This window comes from Alligator sinensis, unplaced genomic scaffold (genome assembly GCF_000455745.1).
Source record: "Alligator sinensis unplaced genomic scaffold, ASM45574v1 scaffold568_1, whole genome shotgun sequence".
NCBI lineage: Eukaryota > Metazoa > Chordata > Crocodylia > Alligatoridae > Alligator > Alligator sinensis.
Window position 1 is genome coordinate 251,634 of NW_005842637.1, and position 5,635 is coordinate 257,268.

Here is a 5,635-nt window from a genome sequence, read left to right on the forward strand (position 1 = left end):
AGTGTCTGTTCCCCTGAGCACTACCAGGAGTGACTAGAAGTAACTGTCACAAGCTGGCAGAGGGTAGATTTAGACTAGACATCAGGAGGCACTAGTTCACAGTCATGGCAGCTAGGATCTGGAACCTACTTCCAAGAGAAATGGTGTTGGCTCCTACCCTGGGGGTCTTTAAGAGGAGACTAGATGAACACCTTGCTGGGGTCGTTTGACCCCAATGCTCTTTCCTGCCATGGCAGGGGGTTGGACTTGATGATCTGTCAAGGTCCCTTTTGACCCTACAAACTATGAAACTATGAAACTATGGTAAAGAGAGTAGAGTAGACACAATGCCATATGTAACCTTCTTAAAGGAAAGGTTGGGTAAAATGAGTAGACTGGGGGGGGTGGGGGGACAGCTGAGGACAGCACACGCAAATCAAAAGTAATTATATGACCGGCACACACAAGAATGGGGATTTAAGGTAGGACAAAAGGTGTTACTATTGTCACCTAGTTTGACCAGTAAGTTTTAAAAATGCTGGCAGGGGCCTTTTGAAATCAGCAAATGAGTAGGTCCCATAGACTATGAAGTGATACATCCAGGACATATACGAGAGAAACAAGTTTTCCATGTAAACCTCTTGAAGCTATGGCAAGAGAGAGAAGGGTTTTTTTTTATTTAATAGCTCCAACAAGGGAAGGGGAGGAATTGGGCCCAGAGGATGGGAAAAAGGGATCAGGAGGTCAGGGCATTAGGCTAGGAGACCACGTTATGCAAGGCCAACATTATCAGTTAAAGAAATTGATAAGGGAATTCTCAGATGTATTCAGAGAAAACTTAGGTAAGGCACAGGAAGTGAATCATGAGGGAAGTATAGTAGGGTAAAAGTGGAGGTGGATCCCCTTTCATAAGCATCAGCCCATTAAGGAGGAGTTGCAAAGAATGTTGCAATAGGGTGTTATTACTACCTCATGGAGCCTGTGGCAGAGCCCGCTAGTAACAGTACCAAACAGTACAACAGTACCGTGGCAGACAGAACTATCCGGCTATGTATAGTCTTTAGAAAACTCAATTTGATAACCCATTTTGATGCCTTCTCTATGCCGCAGGTAAAGGATTTGTTAAAGCAGATAGGAAAGACAAAATCCATCTCCACATTATACTTACCTAAAGGATATTGTGAAATACCCCTAAGAGCTGAAGATCAAGTGAAGACAGCCTTTGGAACTCTGTGTGGGCTGTATGAATTTAAGAGAATGCAATTTGGGTTGAATGGAGTGTCAGTCACATTTTGAAGATGATGGACTGGGTGTTAGCAATCCACCATAGTGTTGCACAAATTGCTAGTTTTGTGCCCCTGGAGGCTAATCCAATTTGTGTCCAATTTGGACACAAGCAGGCTGGGTCCAACTCGAGTTTATTGTTTGCAAACAAGTTCGACAGAGGAGCGAAATTGCTCAAAGCAAAGTCGACCCCGAGCCGTGCCCGAGGTTCCATTTTTATAGCTAACATGAACAAAAAATTCCAACGTGGTAATATGTGATTGGTTATATTTTTCTGCAAAGTTTGGTACATGCGTAGTCCTAAAACGGAACTGCGGCAAAAAGGCCTGCCACATGCGCAGTTCTGAACTGTGTGCCCCTTAGTAACCTTGTGGTTTGGTGTAACTCTTGGGTAATGAGCGTGTATGATGTTTACAAAATTTATGTGCTCTAATAAGAAACCTTGAGACTTATCTCAAAGCGAGTGTTGCCTAGACTGTTTCTTATTATGACACTGCTTATCTACTGCAGGAGGAAAGAAGAAACATCTCACAGTTCAGCTATGAGGCCCTGTATAGTGAGAAGAAGGGATCATGATACATTTTTACCACAATAGTTATGCCGTATCATGTATTGATGGCATCATAATTTATACTGAGGGTTGGGAACAACACTTTGAAGCAATGAGAGCTGTGTTCAGAAAACTTAGACAGATGCAGATGGCAGCTAACCCAAAGAAGTGCACCCTGGGTCAAGCACAGACTCAATACTTGGGATTTGTAGTTGGACAAGGACAAATAAAACCTCTAGCCAACAAAGTGGAGGTGGTAAGAAACTATGCCCTCCAATATAGAAAAGACAAATAAGAGCCTTTTTGTGTTTAGTAAGCTACTATCATAGGTTTATTCCACATTTTGCATAAATTACAAATCCGCTCGCTGATGCTATTAAAACAGGGGTGGGCAAAATATGGCCTGCAGGCCTGATGCAGCTGAAGAGGCCATTCTATACAGCCCACAGAGCCCCTAAAAAAAAATTGACAATTAAAATTTATCTGTCCTTTGTTCCTGTCAAAAATGACAGGAACTGGGGTCAGTAGGACCCAGGGGAATCCTTGGCAGGCTCCTGCAACAGCAGGGTCTTCTGGCCTGGGACCATGTGGCTGCCCGGAGCTGGAAGCTCATGTAAGGTGGGGGGAAGGGCAGGGAAGAAACTGGTGTGGAGTGCAGGGAAAAGCAACCCCCTCCCCCACCCCGTGGCCCACGCTCCCTGCTGCAGCCACTTGCAGCCCATGTGGGGCTGCCTGTGCATGCGCCCCCCCGCCGTGGGGGCCCAGCAGGGAGCAGGAGCCACAGGGCGGGTGAGGGGCCACTTTTCCCCTGCACTCAGCACCAGCTTGTAACCCGGCCCTGTGCCAGCTCCGAGCTCAACCATTGGGGCTGTGCTGCGGCAGCAGCTGCTGCAGCCCCCCACACTTACTGCACTGGGCAGCATTTGCTGCTGTTGCCTGCCCGGAGCTCACTCTGCAGTATGCTGTGGTGAGGCTGCCACCACATCCTTTGTGTTGCCCAGCAAGTGAGGTCCAGGTGGGCAGCAGCAGCAAACACTGCCTGATGCACCAAATGGGTGGGGGGGAGGGGGGGTCACAGCTGCTGCCATTGTGGTGCAGCCCCGACAAGTGAGTCTGGAGCCAGAGTGGAGCCCAGGCTGGAAGTGAGGGAGGGTTACACGCTGGTGCTGAGCGCAGGGAAAAGCGGCCCCTCACCTGCCCCATGGCCGGCGCCCCACTTGCAGCCACTTGTAGCCTGTGTGGGACTGCCTGTGCCTGCTGAGGACAGCCCCATGTGGGCTGTGAGTGGCTGCAGCAGGAAGCGTGGGCCACAGGGAGGGTGAGGGGCAGTTTTTCCCTGCACTCCACAGCAGCTCCTTCCTTATAGGCGAGCAGGGGTTGGGGATGTGCGATGCCCCCTGCCTGTACCGTGGGGCTGGGGGGGCACTGGGAGTGAGTGGGCACGAGAGCACAGGGCCTGCATCAGTGTCCCAGGGCCAGTGCCAGCAGGGTGCAGAGCAGGGAAGCAGGAGTACAGGGTCCCGGCCAGCAGGGGATCTATGGAGCTGGGCCAGCTCCCCCCTCTGCCTGCTGGTGCCGCCCAGCCCATCAACACAGACCCCTGCCAGCCTGCTCCCTGCTCTGGGCCCCACTGGTGCTGGCCCTAGGACATTGGTCCCAAGACATTGGGAAATTGTTCCCAAGATTGTGACCAGGGGGCGAGGCACATGTCAAGTGGCGGGGCTACCCATGTGGTCCTCAACAGCTTTCCATATCTGGGTAAGTGGCCCTCTGCCTGAAATATTTGCCCACCCCTGCATTAAAAGAAAGGGAAATGGCCTACTGGCATAGAATAAACAATGTGAGGGGATATTTGTGGCTAACAAAAAAGCTTTATGTCAAGATGTGGTGCTTTACACTCCTGATTTTTCAAGCCTTTTGTATTGCAGGTCAATGTCTCTGGAGAAGCCATTGGAGCCTTGTTATCCCAAGTGATGGACGGACATAAGAGACCAGTGGCACATGTTAGCTAGAAATTAAATGAACATGAGAGAAGGTACGCTACCATTGAATGGGAATGCTTAGCCCTCAGGTGGATCATAGAGTATTTCTGATATTATCTGTTAGGGTGGGAGTTTAAGCTAATAACAGAACACACCCTCTTGAAGTGGCTACAATCGGCTAAAACAGGCAATGCCTGGATCATGAGATGGGCTCTCCCAATCCAACCTTTTCACTTCTCTATTCAACATAAGCCAGGCAAAACCAATGTCATAGCTGATTTCCTTTCATGATGCCACAGGGCTGGACATCCCAGAGTGGAAGAATCATCACCAAAAGATGGCAGAGATGAAGAGTCAGAAGTGCCAGGTACTAAAAGAAGATCTCCAAAAGGCATCTTAAGGGGTGGGATGTGTGAAAGAGACACAGCAGGAGACTGTTTTCCCTTCAGGAAAACGATTCTCACACCAGGCTTTCCTGCAAATGCCAGAAGACAGGAGAGAGGAGGGAGTGTCCTGGAGTGAATGAAAACTCCAGAGGCTGAGAGCAGCCTCGAGCCAAAGAGCTTGGCTGACAGCAGCCCCAAGGAGAGGAGTGACTCGAGGAGAAGCCCTGATCTGGGGAGCCAATCCAGCAACCCTGATCTGGAGAGAGTCAGGGGGAGCAGCCTGGAGTTGGGGAAAGATGCTGGGAAGATCAGTGAGGGAGGGAACCCCCAGGATTGTGGCCAGAAAAAAAACAACAGACAGACACAGAAGCCCAGGAGGGAGAAGAGGGAGAGGACATGCTCTGGAGAAGAGGAGGGGAAAAAACAGCCAGCAAGCAGGCTGTGGAAGAGTCCCAGGGAATTGGGGGATGAAAGAGAGATGAGCCTGTGGGCTACAGTTGAGGCTAGTGGCCACAAGGAGCCCCACAGCCAGGTAAGAAACACACCAGAGGCTAGGCAGAAGGAGTGTCAGCCTGCTGGCAATGACTGGGACACAGGAAAAAAAAATAGCAATATAGGTTTAATCATAAGAAGAGCTGCAGGCATTAGTTAAAAAATGACTTTTTTTTTGTTTGCTTATATTTTGGTCTGGACTGGACTTCATTTTGTTTGCCTAGTGTTTTTGGACTGTTTCAATTTACATTAACACCCTGAAAAGAATCCTGGATGTCAGGTGGCGTGAAGCTTAGGTACAGGGGATGGTGGAGCCCAAATTTTTCCGTCAGGTATTTTTCATGTCAGTAAAAATCTTCTTCTGCCCTGTGTTATGGTAATTGGTGATGTGTAGAGGATTCATAGATTCATAGATTGTAGAGTCGGAAGGGACCACAATGGATCATTGTGTCCGACCCCCTGTCCCTGGCACGAAAGAGGACCGAGGTCAGATGACCCCAGCCAGGTGACTATCTAGCCTCTTCTTGAAGACCTCCAAGCTAGGTGATAGCACCACCTCTCTTAGAAGCCCATTCCAGATCCTGGCCACCTTTACTGTGAAAAAAGTCTTCCTAATATCCAACCTAAATCCATTCTCAAATAGTTTACACCCATTATTCCTAGTCACTCCCTGGGGTGCCTTAGTAAACAGTGCTTCCCCTATTCCCCATTGACCTCCCCTAATAAATTTATAGGTGGCCACAAGATCTCCCTTCAGACGTCTCTTGTGAAGGCTGAAGAGATTCAGCCCTCTCAACCTCCCCCCGTAGGGTCAATTATGAAGGCCACTAATCATGCGAGTGGCCCTCCTCTGGACTCTCTCCAGATTCTCTGCGTCCCTCTTGAAGGGTGGCTTCCAAAACTGGACACAGTACTCCAACTGCAGCCTGACCAGTGCCGCATAGAGGGGGAGCATCACCTCC